The 20,017-nt window shown below is 45.7% G+C and overlaps 1 long non-coding RNA gene across 3 annotated transcripts; it reads right to left on the minus strand.

The window, feature by feature from the left end:
* Positions 1 to 1,045: 1,045 nt before the first annotated feature.
* Positions 1,046 to 19,370, minus strand: LOC110135936 (uncharacterized). 3 transcript variants are annotated; one of them, XR_011487810.1, is made up of 6 exons: positions 18,505 to 19,370; positions 7,196 to 7,339; positions 6,375 to 6,561; positions 4,681 to 6,051; positions 3,961 to 4,126; positions 1,046 to 3,098 (listed from the first exon to the last, which is right to left on the minus strand). It is a non-coding gene; the product is annotated as an uncharacterized lncRNA (long non-coding RNA). The 3 variants fall into 3 exon arrangements; XR_002313494.2 differs by having other exon boundaries at positions 1,046 to 3,107; XR_002313493.2 differs by having other exon boundaries at positions 1,046 to 4,126.
* Between the last annotated feature and the right edge of the window lie 647 nt (positions 19,371 to 20,017).

A 20,017-nucleotide genomic window follows, 5' to 3' on the forward strand; every position in this document is an offset into this window, starting at 1 on the left:
GCATGCAGAATTTCTGTAGGAGAAACAAACCTGGCTGGCTGAGGCAGAACAGACCCCTGGGACCCCTCATTTGACACTATTTCCAGAAGCACCCTGAGTACATTCAGACTGTGGCCCTCCGCCATGCCCATGGACTCCCCCCTCCTTCTCCCGTCCCCAACACACACAGTTGGCCCGGAAGGTAGGAACACCCATTGCTCCAGTCGACTGTGTGAGAAGCTTTCTGGGCTGTGTGAAAACAAAGATCCTGAATTTTTGCACGGAAACAGGATTGTTTCTGAAACAAACAAACCTCATTGGGTGATTAAATATGAGAAAAGCAAGAGGAGAGCTATTTACTGTTAGCTGTTCATCTGACCTCACCCATCTGGAGGCCAAGGCCGGCTCTCGTCCCTGGCCGTGTTGGGGGAACAATTCAGGCCACTCAGAGCCACCACAAGGCCTGCCAGCGAGCTCTGCCCAGACTGCTGGGGAAGGAGTAGTGGGTGTGGATTATTTATGTTTCCTTTCAGAACAAACCCAACAAAAGAACAAAGCTGCTCTTCTGCTGGCAATGCTAGCAGCCCCGACATACGGCACTGCTGGGTTCCTTCTGCTGAGGAGTGGGTGTCCAGGCTGTGCGAAGGTGCTGCCATCTCCTGAGTGCCAGCTCGGTTCACTCTGAGCTGAATGCTGACTGTGAAACAGGGCAGTAGGGGCGGGGGAGGACAGAGGCTGGGGGAGAAGATGCGATTTTGTGACTGACGAGACATGCCCATCCAGATCATCGTACACGTGGTCCAAACCCATTCTCTGGAAGAAGCATGAGATCCTTTGTGTGTGTGGGGTGGTGGATGGGGGCAGGAAGGTGAAGGACAAGGGTCTAAAGAGAAGTGGAGGGGGGAGCAGGGCACCTGGAGAGCCAGACTCGCACCTGGAGCTGTTTGTAGACTTCTGATCACAGTTACTGGTGCACTGGTGCTCCCCAAGTGGTGCAGTGCTAAGGAGTCTGCCTGCCAATGCTGTAGCCACACATTCCGGGAGACACACTCACTCAGAAGGACAATGCAGGTAATGCAGTGCAGTTTATTACACCGGCAGGCCCAAGGCAGAGTCTCCTCTTAGCCAAGGACCCCGACCAGTTTTTGTGAATACCTTATATACCCTAAGTGTACGTGCTCAAACCCACCCCCCCAAATTCTCTGAAACTAGTCTGAACAAAGGAAAAGAAAGGTACAATCAAAGTTAACCCGTGATTCATAAACCTTAAACCTAGGCAGTTAACACTGGACAATTATCAATAGACCTGTGATCATACCCCAATAAGCATAATAGAATTTATGATTCTATTCAGTGACACAGATAATTAGGGTATACTTTTAGGCGACGGAGAGTCTAAGTGTGAGCCCTGGGGCTCTTCCATCCAGGGGGGGTCTGGTTTTCCAGTTGGTTTGTCGTTTCCACAGATACTGGGCATATAGCTCAAAGTCCACTGTCCGGAACAAGGTGGAGTCCTGCCTTCAAGATGGAGCCTGTTTTCCTCCTTCATTCCCCACTCTTGATGCTCTTAACTCATAGTATGAGCATCACTCATAGGGATATATTGTACCCTGGCTCTCCGACCACCAATTTGGGAGAACGACACCAAACTTTGGGTTACAAAGTTCATAATACATTGTAAAATGCAGGGTCCACAAAGCAGAACTATCAAGGCAACTGTAACAATGGTAAATACAGTTTTCTGCCAATCACCCTTCACCCAAGATAGGACCAAAGTCCAGAAAGGAATGTTTTCATTTGACATTGCTTTTACCTGGCTTTTCATGTCATCTAAAGCAACTGATGCATTGCCAGGTAAATCAGGAATATATACACAATATTTAACCTTAATTATAGCACAGGTCCCTCCTTGAGCAGCTGTGAGCATGTCCAAAGCCATTCTGTTTTGAATTACCGCTTTTCTCATTTGGATTTGTTCCTATTTAAGGCTTAGATGGCTTTATCACCATCTAGGAGGGCCTGTTATAGGAAATTACTCAAGGCCTCTACTTTAATCATAATATCTGTTGTCCCTATAGAAGGTACGAATAAGGCAGCAATATATTCATACAATTGAAACACAGACCTTGTCCACCTAGCATGTAAATAAGGTAGATTTACCAGGGCTTGTTATAGGTTAGGCTTTATGCTGCCATGGGCAAAAGTAAATCCCAGTGTGCAGCGGCCTACCCAGCTGATTGGTAACCAAGGCCAAAGGTTAGGCCCACAATATTTGGGTCCCATTGGGCGCCATCCAGTGGATTCCAGGGTTATATTTCCAATCAGAGCCTGGCCAACGGATGGACTGGTTGGGGTGGTATGTGACCTCGAATCTTCATTTACATTGTTTAGGGAATAGGTACCCCATATATTTTAGTTCTTTTGGGTCTAATGGAGGTCACTGAACCCTATCCTTTGTTCTTTTTGTTCCAGCATATAGCAGTAGGAGTAATTAATTGACCTCTTTCTGGGGTCATCCAGAAATATTCATCCCAGACTTGGTAGAATTCTTCAACATACCTAGAGGCCTGTCCTCCCTTGCCGGTCAGGGAGCTTTTTTCCTTTGTCCTTTAAATACGCGGTATAGGCTTTTATTACTCCTATGAAACTGGTGTTTACATCAAATGTAACCCCATGACCTGAGTCTATTGACTGTAGGTCGGGCTTATACCAAGAGAGCAGGGAGAGATTATGATTGACAAGAGAAAGGAAAGTCTCTTTTTGTCGTCCCAGAAAAGAACACCAAGGAGGTCCATCCATCACAGACAGAGGCATAGCCCCAGATACCCAGCAGCTGGAGGTGTTGTGGAAGTCCATGTAGGAATGTGCCCGTGAGATGAAAACATTGTCCTGAGTTGAAACAGAAGTTAAATTCAAAATCACATTGATGAGGCCATGCAGCAGGAGTTGATTATGTGGCTTCATCCTGAACGGGCTCGTCCAGGATCTTCATTTCCTTCTTCTAAGGATGATCTTAGTCTCTTGAGGGTCAGTGGGGCCCCTCTGCGCAGTCCACTCAGTGTTTTCTGGGTCTGCGTGGTATGTTCTCATGTGGCGGATCCAGGGAGTGACACCTGCAACTTTAATTGCTGTGAGTGAAGTGAGAGAAGTGGCTCAGATGTCTCCGACTCTTTGTGACCCCATGGACTGTAGCCTACCAGGCTCCTCCATCCATGGGATTTTCCAGGCAAGAATACTGGAGTGGGTTGCCATTTCCTTCTCCAGGGGATCTTCCCAACCCAGGGATTGAACCCAGGTCTCCCACATTGTAGGTGGACGCTTTACCCTCTGAGCCACCAGGGAAGTCCCAACTGCTGTCGGGATGGTTAGAACAACAGTATATGGACCCTTCCAGTGTGGGGCCAAGGAGTTGTGTTTCCAGTCCTTGACCCACACCTGATCCCCAGGCACAAATTCATGAATCTGTTCCCCAAGGGGCAATGGCACCCTTTCTTGTACAAACTTAAGTTACCTGATTTATTACCTTACCCAGTTGTTACATCTGCTGTGAAATATTATCTCCTCTTAGCTGGGGCAAATTTGTTGACACCTGTTTTATTACAGGAGGGAGCCTCCCATACACAATTTTGTATGGAGAATAGCCATGGCACCGTAGGGTCATCCTGAGTCTAGGCAGAGCATCAGAGGCACATCCACTCAGGAGCAGTCAGTCTCTAGGGTCCACTTGGAGAGTGGAAGGTTGGTTCCTTCCACCATCCCAGAACTCTGGGGCCTATATGCTCTATGTAATTTCCACTCGATGTTTAAAGTTTTGCTTACTTGTTGTACCAAATCAGTTACGAAAGCTGGGCCATTGTCTGATCCAATGCTGGTAGGAAATCCAAATCTGGAAACTATCTCCCTAAGCAGGCACCGGGGTACTTTTGATGCTCTTTCAGTCCAGGTAGGAAAAGCTCCTACCCATCCTGAAAACATACATACCATGAGCAGCAGGTAACGGTAGTGTCAGTGAGGTTTCATTTCAGTGAAGTCCACTTCCAGGTGTTCAAAAGGCAGCGTGCCTTTTAGCTTAATCCCTGGAGGTTTCTGTCTGTGCCAAGAGGCAGCGCTGACCTGTGAGCAGGCAGTGCAGTTCTGAGATTTTGTCCTGCATAGGGAAGAGAGGCAGGGAACTAAGAAATATTTACGAATTAACTCTTCCAGTTTATCATGGCCTAGGTGGGTCGCTTGGTGTGTTTGGCTTACCAGAGTGGGTGCCAGCTCCTCTGGTACCAATAATTTGCCACTTGGCAATCCCCACCATCCCTTTTCAGTCTTGATGGCCCCTTCCACTTTGGCTAGTTGGTTTTGGGCTTCAGTGTAATTTGGAGAGTCCAGAGTTAGCTCAGGCAGCTCTGCCAATATGAGAGCTTTAATAAGGGCCTCACTTGTCACCCCCAAGTCCTCAGCTGCTTGTTTAGTGATCTTATCTGCCAGTCTGTTCCCTGAGCCTGGGGGGTGGGGAGGGTATCCTCTTTTTGATGACCTCAGCAGTGTATGACTGCAACCCTTTCTGGTTCCCAGGCAGCATCTAATAGGGTCTTAATTTCTTCCTTATTTTTAATATCTTTTCCACTAGCTGTCAAAGGCCTCTCTCTTATACAGAGCCCAGTAGTGTGGCAAAAGCATGCCTGGAGTCTGTGTAAATGTGTGTCTTCTTACCTTTTGACAGCTGGAGGTCCTGGATTAGAGCATATAGTTCGGCCTGTTGAGCGGACCAGTGTGATGGCAGACAGCTAGCTTCAGCGATGGTTTCTTCCATGACTACTGCATGTCCCGACAGTCGGAGCCACTGGCGTATAGGACCAAATCTGAGTCCGGGATTGGCTGGTCCCTCAAGTCAGGTCTGCTGGCATATTTCCTTGCAATCATGTGAGGACCCACCTTCTCCCACAGGAAGGAGAGTGGCCGGATTCAGGGCTTGACAAGGCTCAACAGTAACATGGGGGTTCTCACATAACAGTCCCTGATATTGAGTAATCCGGGATGTCAACAGCCATTTATGAAGGTTCCCTTGCAGGAGAGTGTTGACCTCATGCGGGACTTTTACGATCAAATCTTGGCCCAAAGTCAGCCTCCCGGACCAGTAAGGCAAACTGCAGCAACTGCCCATAAGCAGCCCAGCCACCCAGTGGCAACATTGTCCAGCGGTTTCGGGAGATAAGCCACGGGTCTGTCCCATGTCCCCAGAGTCTGGGACAACACTCCCATAGCCACCTTGTCCTTTCCAGTCACGTAAAGAGTAAGTGGCTTAGCAAGGTCTGGCAGGCCCAAGGCAGGTGCTGACGTAATTGTACTGGGTTTGACTGCGATTACCAGTGGGACTTGCTTTGCAAGCCTGCGGGGTCGGGGGGTGGGGGGTGAGGGGAGAGGGGTTGTCTTCCGCCCAGACTTCAGGGAATTGTTGAGTTAACGATTCTCTCGACTGTTTAGCCCATCCGATTTCCCTTCCGGGAGATTGTGCAACCTCCGTTCATCTTGAAGGGTTACTGAGAGGAAGAGTAAATAGGTGGTTGAGCCCACTCGAAGAGTGGGTCTTTCGTGGTGAGTGAAAGGTCACTTGTGCCCCCAATTTAGACAGCAAGTCTCTTCCCAACAAAGATACTGGGCATTCAGGGATGTATAAAAATTCATGAGTCACGTTGTGTCCCCCCATCTGACATTTTTAGGGTAGGCTTGAGACACAAAGGCTGCATTTATCACCATCTGAGACCCAGCAGCCTCTGGATCTATTGGTGTATAAAGTCTACAGGCCTCGCACAGTTTTTCATAGAATTCAGAGGGTGATTTGCTTTCCATCTGAATCACTTCGGAGGGTTTTGCCATACTCATAGGTTTTAGGGCCTCCTCTTGAGGCCTTGTAAAATAGCTGCCAGATATCTCTCCAGATGGCCCACCTTCCTCTATGTTACAGTCCCAATCGGTGCTCTCATCGGGGGTGGCTCGTTCTGCCCACCGCTGCAGGTCTGCAGTGCCCTCCATTCCTCTGAACCATTTTCTGGCCTCAGTTAGGATCCTGGTCTTTCCTCAGTGCTGAAGAGAGAGACTAATAGTTGGATTATGTCACATGTAGGGTGGTGGGTTCGAAAAATAGTCTCCATTAGCCTAATCATGGCTTGTGGCTCCCCCGAGTACAGTGGAGTGTGTCTCTGCCAGCTTAATATGTCTGTAAAGGAAAATGGCAGGTAATAACAGGCTACAGGGGGCTGATGGCAGTGCCCACATGCGTCCTGAACCAGAGGCTGTTGTAGCTCTCTGGGGGGCATCTGTAGTGGGGTTCTTTCCCCCTGTTCCTTGGCGGAGCGCAGCCTCTGTCTAATTCCTGTGTTTTCTTCCCCCTTTCCATCAGTACTCACCTGGAGAGGTGGATACAATCTAGGAGATCCAGCTGAGGTGGAATTCTGGGGGCGTTGACCAGAGGTCTCCATCGCTGGGATTAGAGCCTGCCAAAACCGTGGCTCTACGATTTCCAGGAGAGCTGGCGGAAGAGCAGCTGCCGAACTTCACCCGGCCCTGGATCGGTCATTAAGGCGGCCTCCAGTCCTGGTGGAGCACAGGGAGGAAGGTGCGTCATTATCCAGTATGCGGGAGCGGTCATGACATCCCTGTCCAAATCCTGTAGAATTTCCCTTTTTATCATCAGTCAGTTTTTTGCGCTATTAATATTTTCCCCTTTCCCTTCTAGATACAGAATCTTGTACAAGTAGGAGGGTCTTAAGCTAACCCTAGCCATGAGTCAATATGTGGATATTGATCTGGGAGTCCTGGCTCTCCTGTGACTACTGTATAGACGCTTCCACTATTTTTAAGTTCATGGTGTTCTCTGGTGGCCATCCTACTCCCACAGGGAGCCTTTCGACCTCACAGAGTATGTGGAGTTGGTTAGGTGTCATCTTCACCCCATAGTCTCCTCTAAATCCCTTCTTTAAATTTTTAATCATGCACTCCAATACGGTTACCTTAGATTCACTTCCCTCCACCATCTTGCTTACCTTCCCAGACATTCTACTTTTTCTTTTCTTTCTGTCTATGAAGTTCTCAGTACCCTATGTACTTCTGATATTTCCACTCAATGAAACACTTAAATTGCCATTCAGCTTCCTTCCTAATTTGGGTGAGAAGAGCCTTCCTTACCTGCCAGAACCCAGAGGGAGAAGGGGGATAGGTGTGTCTTTACCTGCTGGTCAGCATGGCTGAACCAGAACACCACGTGGTCCAAGACTGTTTTTCCCTTAACTTTTAGTCCATTCTGCCTTGGTGGGCTTGATCAGGTGTGGATGAAAACACAGATGGGTTAAATATTCCACGTCCCAGACCATCTCTGGAAAAGACAATTCATATTCACTTACGTACCCCGCCCCTCCTTCTAGCCTGACAATTCCAAGGGGGTCAAGAATTTCACAGCAGATGGGACATCTCCTTGGGGAGGGCAGAATATGAGCTCACAAAGACCAAGTTTCTCCTCCTAAAAATCCCCTGTGGACTGCTTGGTAGTAATTTTCTCCAAGACGGCATGGACACCACCTCCTAAATGACCTTCACAAATTTCCTTCCTAAGCCCTAACATGCTCCTCAACCTATGTACCAATTAATCGCTGCCACCTGCCTATTTCAGGCTCCTGTGGTTTTGTGCCCCTTCTAGTCCCTCCCAGGGGGGTAATTAAGCCCCTCTTCCACCCTACTGGGTGAGTTCCTCCTTACCTGAGCGCTCAGTTCCCCTGCTGCCGTCCACTACCTGCTAACGGGAAAGGTCCAGCACTGAGAAGCAAAATCCTTCCAGAAGGGTGAGGCGCCTTCCCCCACTAGAAGATTTAAGCCACAAGGCCTCAGAGTAGTCCCAAATGGGACTTGTCTCCTCAGAGTGAGGAGTTTCCCGGCCAATGCACTAAATGTTGTAGACACACATTCCGGGAAACAAACTCACTCAGAAGGACAATGCAGATAGTGGAGTGCAGTTTATTACATGGGTGGGCCCAAGGCAGAGTCTCCTTCTAGCCAAGGACCCTGACCAGTTTTTGTGTATACCTTATATACCCTAAGTGTACGTGCTCAAGCCCACTGCACCCCCCCCCCCCAAATTCTCTGAAACTAGCCTGAACAAAGGAAAAGAAAGATATAATCAAAGTCAACCCATGATTCCTATGCCTTAAGCCTAGGTAGTTAACAGTGGACAATTATCAATAGGCCTGTGGTCATACCCCAATAAGCATAATAGAATTTATGGTTCTATTTGGTTACACAGATAATTAGGGTTTTCTTTTAGGTGATGGAGAGTCTAGGTGCGAGCCCTGGTGCTCTTCCATTCAGGGGGGTCTGGTTTTCCAGTTGGTATGTCGTTTCCACAGATACTGGACATATAGCTCAAAGTCCACACTCTGGCCCCAGATGGAGTCCTGCTTTCAAGATAGAGCCTGTTCTGTCTGTTTCCTCCTTCACCAATGCAGGAGACACAAGAGACTCAGGTTTGATCCCTGGGTTGGGAAGAGCCCCTGTAGAAGGAAATGGCAACCCACTCCAATATTCTTGTCTCGAGAAGAGCAAATATTCTTGCCTTGACAGAGGAGCCTGGCAGGCTACAGTCTATGTGATGGCAAAGAATTGGACATGACTGATCAACTAAGCACACTCACACAACCACAGTTAACTCTAAAAGGTATCGTGAAATTTCTGGCCTCTAGCACAAGTGCTTATGAAAACCGTCACAGTGAAAATACCCACAGTGGGTGAAAACTGTGTTTTCAGGCATGATTTAGGTCTTGAAATGGATGTTTAGTAGAATGTGGCATAACTATAATTTTTGTGCTCAGGGTTGAGAAATGATAGATGTGGAGAACGCATGCAGGGCTGGTGGCATGAGTTGGGCCCTTTTGGGGGTAGTGAACTTTGCTTCGGACACACAGCAAGGCAGGAGGCCAAGGCAGAAGTCAGAGCACTGACCTGGGTTTTGTGTGTGTGTGTGTGTATGCACGTGTGCACACACACATACAAATGCACATAGGAGCAGGTCCTTGAAACAATTAAAACAATGTACAATGTGTATTTTTTTAATGTCAGGTACAGCATGCTGTTGTGCCGAGTGACTCACCCAGTCTGCGCACACTGGGACTGGGAAAGACACGAACATATATAGATGCACACTTTTTCTCTTGTTTTATCTTTATCTATCTATGTAGAAGCTCAAGGCAAGAATACTAAAGTGGTTTGCCATTCCCTTCTCCAGTGGACCATGTTCTGCAGACCTCTCCACCATGAGCCCTCTGTCTTGGGTGGCCCCACACTTCATGGCTTAGTTTCATTGAGTTAAACAAGCTGTGGTCCGTGTGATCAGATTGGCTAGTTGTCTATGATTGTGGTTTCAGTCTGTCTGCCCTCTGATGCCCTCTCTCAGCGCCTACCATCTTACTTGGGTTTCTCTTACCTTGGAAGTGGGGTAACTCTTCATGGCTCCTCCAGCAAAGCGCAGCTGTTGCTCCTTACCTTGGATGTGGGGTATGAAAAGGCAAAAAGATAGGACACTGAAAGATGAACTCCCCAGGTCGGTAGGTGCCAAATATGCTTCTGGAGATCAGTGGAGAAGTAACTCCAGAAAGAGTGAAGGGATGGAGCCAAAGCAAAAACAACACCCAGTTGTGGATGTGACTGGTGATAGAAGCAATGTCCGATGCTATAAAGAGCAATATTGTATAAGAACCTGGAATGTTCGGTCCATGAATCAAGGCAAATTGGAAGTGGTCAAACAGGAGATGGCAAGAGTGAACGTCAGCATTCTAGGGGTCAGAGATTTAAAATGGAATGGAATGGGTGGATTTAACTCAGATGACCATTATATCTATGACTGTGGCCAAGAATCCCTGAGAAGAAATGGAGTAGCCATCATAGTCAACAAAAGAGTCCAAAATGCAGTACTTGGATGCAATCTCAAAAACAACAGAATGATCTCTGTTCGTTTCCAAGGCAAACCATTCAATATCATGGTATTCCAAGCCCGTGCCCCAACCAGTAACACTGAAGAAGCTGATGTTGAACGGTTCTATGAAGACCTACAAGACCTTTTAGAACTAACACCCAAAAAAGATGTCCTTTTCATTACAGGGGGCTGAAATGCAAAAGTAGGAAGTCAAGAAACACCTGGAGTAACAGGCAAACTTGGCCTTGGAGTACAGAATGAAGCAGGGCAAAGGATAATACAGTTCTGCCAAGAGAACGCACTGGTCATAGCAAACACCCTCTTTCAACAACACAAGAGAAGACTCTACACATGGACATCACCAGATGGTCAACACTGAAATCAGATTGATTATATTCTTTGCAGCCAAAGATGGAGAAGCTCTATACAGTCAGGAAAAACAAGACCGGGAGCTGACTGTGGTTCAGATCATGAACTCCTTATTGCCAAATTCAGACTTAAATTGAAGAAAGTGGGGAAAACTACTAGACCATTCAGGTATGACCTAAATCAAATCCCTTATGATTATACAGTGGAAGTGACAAACAGATTCAAGGGACTAAATCTGATAGAGTGCCTTTTGAACTATGGATGGAGGTTTGTGACATTGTATAGGAGACAGGGAACAAAACCATCCCCAAGAAATAGAAATGAAAAAAACAAAATGGCTTGCTGAGGAGGCCTTACAAATAGCTGTGAAAAAAAGAGAAGTGAAAAGCAAAGGAGAAAAGGAAAGATATACCCATTTGAATGCAGAGTTCCAAAGAATAGCAAGGAGAGATAAGAAAGCCTGTCTCAGCAATCAATGCAAAGAAACAGAGGAAAACAATAGAATAGGAAAGACTAGAGATCTCTTCAAGAAAATTAGAGATACCAAGGGAATATTTCATGCAAAGATGGGCTCAATAAAGGACAGAAATGGGATGGACCTAACAGAAGCAGAAGATATTAAGAAGAGGTGGCAGGAATACACAGAAGAACTAAACAAAAATGATCCTCATGACCCAAATAATCACGATGGTGTGATCACTCACCTAGAGCCAGATATCCTGGAATGTGAAGTCAAGTGGGCCTTAGGAAGTATCACTATGAACAAAGCTAGTGGATGTGACGGAATTCCAGTTGAACTATTTCAAATCCTAAAAGATGACGCTGTGAAAGTGCTGCTCTCAATATGCTAGCAAATTTGGAAAACTCAGCAGTGGCCACAGGACTGGAAAAGGTCAGTTTTCATTCCAATCCCAAAGAAAGGCAATGCCAAAGAATGCTCAAACTACCACACAATTGTACTCATCTCACACACTAGTAAAGTAATCCTCAAAATTCTCCAAGCCAGGCTTCAACAGTATGTGAACTGTGAACTTCCAGATATTCAAGTTGGTTTTTAAAAAGGCAGAGGAACCAGAGATAAAATTGCCAACATCCGCTGGACCATTGAAAAAGCAAGAAAGTTCCAGAAAAACATCTATTTCTGCTTTCTTGACTATGCCAAAGTCTCTGACTGTGTGGATCACAATAAACTGTGGAAAATTCTGAAAGAGATGTGAATACCAGACCACCTGACCTTCCTCTTGAGAAACCTGTATGCAGGTCAGGAAACAACAGTTAGAACTGGACAGGGAACAACAGACTTGTTCCAAGTAGGGACAGGAGTACGTCAAGGCTGTATATTGACACCCTGCTTATTTAACTTATATGCAGAGTACATCATGCAAAATGCCAGGCTGGATGAAGCACAAGCTGGAATCAAGATTGCCGGGAGAAATATCAATAACCTCAGATATGCAGATGACACCACCCTTATGGCAGAAAGCAAAGAAGAACTAAAGAGCCTCTTGATGAAAGTGAAAGAGGAGAATGAAGAAGTTGGCTTAAACTCAACATTCAGAAAACTAAGATCATGGCATCCGGTCCCATCACTTCACAGCAAATAGACGGGGAAACAGTGGAAACAGTGGCTGACTTTATTTTTCTGGGCTCAAAAATCACTGCAGATGGTGATTGCAGCCATGAAATTAAAAGACGCTTACTCCTTGGAAGGAAAGTTATGACCAACCCAGACAGCATATTAAAAAGCAGAGACATTACTTTGCCAACAAAGGTCCATCTAGTCAAAGCTATGGTTTTTGCAGTAGTCATGTATGGATGTGCGAGTTGGACTATAAAGAAAGCTGAGCGTCAAATAATTGATGCTTTTGAACTGTGGTGTTGGAGAAGGCTCTTGAGCGTCCCTTGGACTGCAAGGAGATCCAACCAGTCCATCCTAAAGGAGATCAGTCCTGGGTGTTCATTGGAAGGACTGATGCTGAAGCTGAAACTCCAATATTTTGGCCACCTGATGCAAAGAGCTGACTCATTTGAAACGACCCTGATGTTGGGAAAGATTGAAGGCAGAAGGAGAAGAGGACGACAGAGAATGAGATGGTTAGATGGCATCACTGACTCAATGGACATGAGTCTGGGTGAACTCCAAGAGTTGGTGATGGACAGGGAGGCCTGGCGTGCTGCGGTTCATGGGGTCGCAAAGAGTTGGACATGACTGAGCGACTGAACTGAACTGATGTAGAAGCTAAAAATAATACAAATTAATCTATACACAAAAGAGAAACAGATTCACTGATGTAGATAACAAACATCGATGCACATTTTTCATGGTTGCATAAATGCATGTTTTAAAAACCAACATTCATCCTCAGAGATTGTGAAATCCCCCTGAAGACTTGTTCTCTTGGCTCAAATTCCAAGCAGTGGAATTTATTACCTTAAGCTAAGATTAACTGGAGTGCATAAGGTTTATTCCCCCTTTGTTTCTCCTCCTCCCAGAGACATAGGGATCATAATTCCATTCCTGAATCCACCACCTCACGCCTAGGGCTGTCACAAGATGAACTCTCTCCTTCTTGCCCCTAGCATGCCCCAGGGACCAGAGCCTTTCAAGGGTCCCCCCTTGAAAGGCTAATCCTTCAGCACAGGCATGACAGGTGTAGACAGCATTTCTCCAAGCTAAGATTCTCCCATCCTATACTCAGAAAAAAAAATTAAGAACAAAAATGAAAGAAATGTGAACACTTGTATTTTCTTAGGGTATTTCTCTTTTAGAATAAAGATAACACAACAGTCCATGCCCATTGTCTCTACCATCTTCCCTGGAGGGACCCAGAAGGATGTTCATTGCCCTTGTGGGCGGGATGCCTGGGACTCATTCCCCTATGAGGGGAGACCTGGGTGGCTATGACATGCCCCACTCCTGCCACTTGCCTATTAGAGATCATCAAGTTATCCTTTTTCCCAGCCAATGAACAAAACCTGAAAGTAGAAAATGCAGTTTGTAAGAAGGAGGACAGAAATAGGCAATCCAGTATGTCTATCTGCTAACAAGCATGAAAGTGTGTTAGTTGCTCAGTCGTGTCCAACTCTTTGGGACCCCATGAACTGTAACCCGCCAGACTCCTCTGTCCATGGACTTCTCCAGGCAAGAATACTGGAATGGGTTGCCATTTCCTTCTCCAGGGGATCTTCCTAACCCAGGGATTGAATCTGGGTCTCTTGCATTGCAGGCAGATTCTTTACCATCTGAGCCATCAGGGAAGCCAAGGCTTCCTGCTAAATACAGGTTTGTTTCCAGAGACCGTCCTGTCTCCTGCAGGCACACTCAGGTCCAAAGTGAAGCAGCTTTGCTCCAGAGTTACTTTGCTGGAGACCCCATCAGAAAATGAATTGTGTGCTAACCCTAGCACTCAGAGTTGAAAGAGAACAATGCAGGGGTGAGCTCAGGACAACTAGGCTTTCCAGGCTGAGAAGCAAAACTGAGCAACTCTGAAAAGCTAACAAATCTTTGGCCGTTTTATACTGTATGTTAAGACACATAAAAACCATTCTTAGCTCTGTACTTTATAGTACTTTTGTACCTTTCTGTACTTTTTTTTCTGCAAGGGTGCTGTCCAGACTTTGCTTAAATACCTCTAAGCCACAGGACACTCACTACCTCCCAAAGTCTCCAAATCCATTCAGGAGCAGCTAAAATGGTGAGAACACACTTCTTTATACTGAGCTACAAATTGTCTCCTACATCTTATCACTGAAGAATGACTGTAAGAGTTGAGTTTAATCATTTTAAGAACTGATTTAAATTTCCAGAAATGTTTTTCGGTGGAAATCATCTTCCATGACTTATTCCCCTGCCTAGCAGCCACACTGTAACCTTTTCTGTTGAGTTAGAGCTCTTATGCAAACAAATGATTGCCTGTCACTATAAGGCAAGAAACCCTGAGGAGCCGCAGGAGTTTGCAGAGCTCTTGGTCCTTATGTTAAATGTCCTGCGTGGCAGTACTCTGTGAAATTTTCTTTTTTGAGTTTTTCATCCTGATCTCTTATTATTTATTATACTGAGGAGGGTGACTGCAGCCATGAAATTAAAAGATGCTTGCTCTTTGGAAGAAAAGCTATCAAAAAACTAGACAGCATATTAAAAAGCAGAGACATTACTTTGCCGACAAAGGTCCATCTAGTAGTCAAAGCTATGCTTTTTCCAGTAGTCATGTACAGATGTGAGAGTTGGACCATAAAGAAGGCTGAGCACCAAAGAATTGATGCTTTTGAACTGTAGTGCTGCAGCAGACTCTGGAGAGCCCCACGGACTGCAAGTTCAAACCAGTCCATCCTAAAGGAAAGAAACTGAATATTCATTGGAAGGACTGATGCTGAAGCTGAAGCGCCAATCCTTTGGCCACCTGATGCGAAGAGCTGACTCATTAGAAAAGACCTTGCTGCTGGGAAAGATTGAAGGCAGGAGGAGAAGGGGATGACAGAAGATGAGTTGGTTGGGTGGCATCACTGATTCAGTGGCATGAGTTCGAGGAAACTCCAGGAGATCGTGAAGGACAGGTAAGTCTGGTGTGCTGCAGACCATGGGGGTCTCAAAGAGCCAGACATGACAGAGCAATTGAACAACACCCATGTCCTTTCTTACTATTGTCTGCTGGGTACTGAAGCAGTTCACTTCTTCTTCTAATTAAAGGCTTCTAATCTTCCAGTGGACTAAACACTAGCCCCCCAAGAGAGGCGAGACCCCAGGACCTCTGGGCCCTTGGTACTTGACTCAAGCACTTTAATCAGTGAATTTTTTTTTAACTTTTTATTGGAATAAAGTCAATTAACACTGTTGTGATAGCTTTGTTGTGGACAACAAAGTGACTCAGCCATACATATATTCATTTCCCCCCCAACTCCCCTCCCATCCAGGCTGCTACATAACATTGAGCAGAATTCCCTGTGCTATGCAACAGGTCCTTGTTGATTATCCACTTTAAATATAGCAGTGTGTACATGTCCATCCCAAACTCCCAAACTATCCCTCCTCTCACCTGTCCCCCACTCCAAAACCATAAATTCATTCTCTAAAGTCTCTGAGTCTATTATGTAAATAAGCTCATTTGTATCCTTTCTTTTCAGATTCTGAATATAAGGGATACCATATGATACTTGTTCTGTCTGACTCATCAGTGAAGTTTTTAAACCACTCTCTTAGTACCTGGTAGACTTTTGAGTAAATGGAGAAAATTTGCCCGAAGTCTTTATAACCATTTGTATAGTTTACTGACTATAAATTCCTTGAGGGTGGTGACTTTCTTTCTCAACATTGTAGCCTTAGATCCTAGCCTAGCCCTTTCTGTACAGTAAGAGCTTAGTAAGTGTTTGTGAAAGACTAAAAGAATGAGCGGTTCAAGGGGAGTGCTAGGTTGATTTGTTTCAAGCTATTTTAAGTGAAAGATTTTTTGTTTATTAACAGTAAGATTGAGATTATTTATATAATAAGGTTTTGTAACCAACAGAAATCAGTCCTTAAGGATATAATTTGATATCAATAGACATAGTCCAAAACAACACAACAACAATAACAACCTAGTGATTTACATTCGGGGCAGGGGGAGGTTAAGAGGTACAAATTATTCATTGATAAAAAACAAACAGCAACCAGGATATATTGTACAGTACAGGGAATAAATACCCTGGTGACTCAGTGGTAAAGAATCTGCCTGCCAATGCAGGAAGCGTGGGTTCAATCCCTGGGTCGGGAAGATCCCCTGGAGAAGGATATGGCAACCCACTCCAGTATTCTTGCCTGGGAAATCCCATGGACAGAGGACCCTGGCAGCCTACAGTTCATGGGGTCACAAAGAGTGGGACGTGACCTAGCAACTAAACAACAATACAGGGAATATAGCCAATATTTTATGGTAACTTTAAATGCAGTAAAATTATTAAAATATTGAATCACTATGTTGTACACCTGAAACCAATACCGTAAATCAACTACACATCAATTAAAAAACACAGATGGCCAACCTCTAGTATGTTGTTTCCACAGATCTGACATCGACTGTCATTAAATAGGGGTCTGTGGGGCTTATGTAAATGTGATGTGTTGGTCCTGCTGCTAGACTAAGTCCGGGGCTCTTGGCTTAACTGTGAGGAAATGGGCTCTGTTTGTAGTTCCGGATGCTGGGAGGTAACAGTGAGCTTTAACTAATTACACCTCGCATCACCCCCAGGAGGTAGGTAATGATTCCAGACGTGCTTGGCTGAAGTGACTCAGACTGTCTTAATAATCACTTAATAGAATCTTGTCATGAGAAGCAAATTGCATTAAGTGGGGCAAATGAAGTTGATTGTGAGAAGTAGAGTTAGGAAATAAAATGCTATGGGGGGTTTTATATGGGAAAAATCCAATTAACACCTTTCTAAAAGAGTTGGCCCATGGCTTTTTCATATCCCTCTGAGTGCCTATCACAGGGTTATGCCCTGAATAAATACTTTCTCTCAATCAATGTGAAAGAAATTATAGGTAAACATAAAGAATGTGAAAGGATGCATGGGGAAGGGGAAGGAGACAGAAGTAGTAACCATCTTTATATTACAATTCCACTTAGAAATGAAATGCCAAATGATCTTATTGTGGAGCTACCATGACAAGCTTATAACTGACATGATTCAGTTTTATATATTTATATATATATATATATATATATATATATATAATTTTCCAGATTCTTTTTGCTTATAGGTTTTTATATAATATTGAGTACAGTTTCACCCCTTTTTTTTTACACACAGGTTAAAGACACCTTTTGTCTTACTTTACTCATAAGGAAATTTGCTTTCATCATGCAAAATGTCAGCCAAACAGATTGTGTGTAGACATGCCCTTCATTTATCTAAATCTAGGGAATCCTAGTGTTAAAAGCACCAAGCCTGATTTTAAGGGGCAAGATGACAAATTTGGTGAAATGAGAGCTTAAATGGGTCAGTATAAACACCCTGGGGGGGGGGGCGTGGCTGGAATTTTCTATCACACACAAAGATAAAGAGATTCCATGGAAGTCACTGGGAGAGTCCTGTGACTCTGATGGTAAAGAATGAGGTGGATTTCACTCAGGCAAAATGATTCTGGGAGGCATGGTGGTCAGCATCAGAGCCGGGCTTTTAGAAAGAAGGAGAAAGTGAGAGAACCAGAAGGCAGGGACAGAATCCAGACTGTGTCCAGGATGAAACTGACACGCTGTCAAGGAGCAGGGGCGTGGTTTGCAGGGAGGTCAGCGTGAAGTCAGGAGGGCTGGGGAGTGGGATTCTGGGGCAACCGAAGCAGGACCAGCCCAAGGAGGCTCTGCATGAGACCAACTTAATACAAAAAAGACTGCACTCGGGAGGATTTCCCCGGTGGTCCAGTGGTTAAGAACATGCCCGCAATGCAGGGGACACAGCTTATCCCTGCTCCAGGAAGATTTCACCAGCCGAGGAGGGACTAGGCTCACGCACCACAATAATAAACTTGCACTCTAGTGCCCACGAGCCACAGCTACGGAGCCCTAGAGCCCACAACTAGAGGAGCCACTGCAATGAGAAGCCCCCGCCTCACCCCCAACTAAAGCCAGAGCACAGCAAGGCAAGACCCAGCACACCCAAAAATGAATAAGCAGATAAATAAGTAAGTGAATTGAAAAACAAAAAAATAAAGTTTTAAAATCCACTTAAAAAAATAAGATTGTACTCTGGAAACAGCATAACAGGATCACGGAATCTGAAAGGTGAATTGTTCACCTCAGTTGCACACACCCCCGGGGAAACTAGACACCAAACTGCTCCTAGAGAGAGAGGTAAGCAGAAAGGGGATAAGAGAGATGAGAGAACGTTTTATTTTTTCTCTGTACTGTTTCTTTACTTGATTTTCTTCCCTTTAATAAGGGACATGCTTATTCATGTTTTACCTGAAACATGTAAAACAACTTCCACATATTTACCGTTTAAAAAAATTAAATGGGAGAGGGTGGAAGCATGCACTAGTTTCCAGAAACGTACAGGCTGGGGTGGGGGTGGGGGTGGGGGTGGGGGTGAGGGTGGGCTGCGGGTGGCTTTGGTCTTCACCAGGATAAATTGCTTCCCTTCATACTTGAAGAACAACATGGACCTCAAGTCTGTGTAATAACGTTTAAGAGGGTACTGGGATCTATTTTTCTCACAATGCAAATAAATTTTACCCTCACCTTCTTCCCGGGAGCTCTGGCAGCTCCGTAAGTCTTAGCAACCACGTCGTGCCTGCATTTCCTTTGCTTGACGCTTCCATTTGGCCGCGGTGGCGGTGCAGACCCGCACTGCGCATCCTCCCTGAATCATCCCCCTTTCCAGGGCCCGAGTATGAGGCGGGGCCCTGCAGTTACCGCCTAATGGCCTGTTCCACTGTTACCTCTCCTCTCCACGCTAGACAGACCTCCGGGAGGCAATTTAGCGTCATTCTAATTGCGCGCAGAACACTGTTCTCCTGTCTGGTAGGGGTGGTTAACGAGAGAAAACAAGCAGGCGCGATAGGCAATCAGGGTCCCTTTTCTGACACCCAGGGCCTGTAGCAACGGAGACGAGGGGCCGGGATAAGGAGACAAAGCCGGCTTTTCTAGCATCACCTTAAGACGTGAGCTGCCTGCTGCAGCTTCCAGGCCAACGCAGGGTCTATCCTCAGCGGCTCAGCAGGGATACCCTAATGGGTTTTAAAACATTATAAGGGGTGCTCGGATATTAATCACTGAAGCTTCCAGAATGCAGTTCTGCCTCTCAGCAGCGCAGATTCCTGCGGACTCCTCGTTGAATTTTAACAACATGTCATTAAACAAATCAGAAGGTGAAGCAAATTAAATACGGTAGAGCAAAGCAAAGCTTGAAAAACAAAGTAACAGCAAGCAGACGTTTTCAAAGAGTGCAGATTTGAAAATGTAAGATTTCCACAAGATTATCAATAAAGGGGAACGTTACCAGAGGAACACCCAAAGCCGGCCTAACTCGCTGGCCTCCACATGTCTTCAAATGTCCCGCTCTGTGGAGGAGCAGAGTTGGAAGGAATTTGAGGGTAGTTTTTGGACTTTTTTTTAATAGGGGAAAGAAAAAAAAAAGGAAGGAAGGAAGACGCCTTATGGATTGTGATTCACCTTTAAATTCCAGGAACAGCCCCGTAATGCGAAGATTTCTGAAGAGCAGCAGATGCCTTGAGAAATGGTGGCTGATCGCTTGGTGGCGCTGTTGCTCCACTCTGCGTTCTGCAGAGGCTTTTCCCTCACTGGTGGAAGACGTCCTCCCCTCCAAGCCCATCGGCGCTCTTTCTCTGAGCCGCTCTAACATTATGTATCTACCATGTGCTGAAAGCCATGTGGGACTTTGCGGATAGACTGGTTAACTCTTGTGGAGCTCAGAGCCTAACAAAAGAAGTGTGTGTGTGTGTGTGTGTGTGTGTGTGTGCGTGTGTGCGCGCGCGCGCTCTCAGTCACGTCCAGCTCTTTGTGACCCCGTGGACTGTAGCCTGTCAGGCATCTCCGTCCATGGGAGTTCCCATACAAGAATACTGGAGTAGGTTGCCATTTCCTTCTCCAGGGTATCCTCCTGACCCTGGGATTGAACCCACATCTTTTATGTCTCATGCATTGACAGGCGGATTCTTTACCACTAGCGCCACCTGAGAAGCCCAGCTAAAGAAGTAATCAAGTGAAATAATGACACATTGTGGTTAGGTCT

Source organism: Odocoileus virginianus, chromosome 5, assembly GCF_023699985.2.
Source record: "Odocoileus virginianus isolate 20LAN1187 ecotype Illinois chromosome 5, Ovbor_1.2, whole genome shotgun sequence".
Lineage (NCBI taxonomy): Eukaryota > Metazoa > Chordata > Mammalia > Artiodactyla > Cervidae > Odocoileus > Odocoileus virginianus.